A 606-nucleotide genomic window follows, 5' to 3' on the forward strand; every position below is an offset into this window, starting at 1 on the left:
TCCCAGGCACCTTGGGTTCTGGACCCCATTCTAAATCCGTATTTGGGCTCCCCCTCTTGGCTGCACCTTGTTACAGTAAGACTAACACATGGCAGAGATGGGTCAGTGAAGAAAAACTTTCTGAGAAGATACGCTCCCCCAAAATTCTTAAGGGGTGTCTGAAAAATGCAAATTTGGAATAGGTGAATGATTGAACAAATTCACAGAAACTTTTTACAACTATTCAAACAGTGAGAGTTTAATGTCTATGATGTTAAAAATATTTTAAAAGACAGCATGTTTACAAGTGCTATGGCTGGTTGTAGCTAAGGGATCTCCAACTGCATGGGAAAGCAACCTGGAGAGACTTTGACAGCTCAGGTCAGCCTAATACCTGCAGCTGCCACTTGCCTTTCCTATAATATCTCAGGGGAAAAAAAAGAATAGCTGCATTGATTTATTTTCTCTTTTACACCCCAGTTCTTTCCATTGAAACATTTTTCATTCTCTAAAATACTAATGTTCTTCACAATTTAAGTGAAAGATTAACATAGCTAAAGTATTCTTTACACTGTACAGTTAGAAGAGATATCTAAAATCCAGGGTATTTTATTAGTTTTCCTTAAA

At 37.5% G+C, this 606-nt stretch overlaps 1 non-coding gene across 1 annotated transcript; it reads left to right on the plus strand.

Annotated features, from left to right (window-relative positions):
- The first annotated feature begins 272 nt into the window (after positions 1 to 272).
- On the plus strand, positions 273 to 403 carry LOC114493677. The gene has a single exon (XR_003684289.1). It is a non-coding gene; the product is annotated as a small nucleolar RNA SNORA44 (small nucleolar RNA).
- The last annotated feature ends 203 nt before the right edge of the window (positions 404 to 606 follow it).

This window comes from Phyllostomus discolor, chromosome 1 (assembly GCF_004126475.2).
Source record: "Phyllostomus discolor isolate MPI-MPIP mPhyDis1 chromosome 1, mPhyDis1.pri.v3, whole genome shotgun sequence".
Lineage (NCBI taxonomy): Eukaryota > Metazoa > Chordata > Mammalia > Chiroptera > Phyllostomidae > Phyllostomus > Phyllostomus discolor.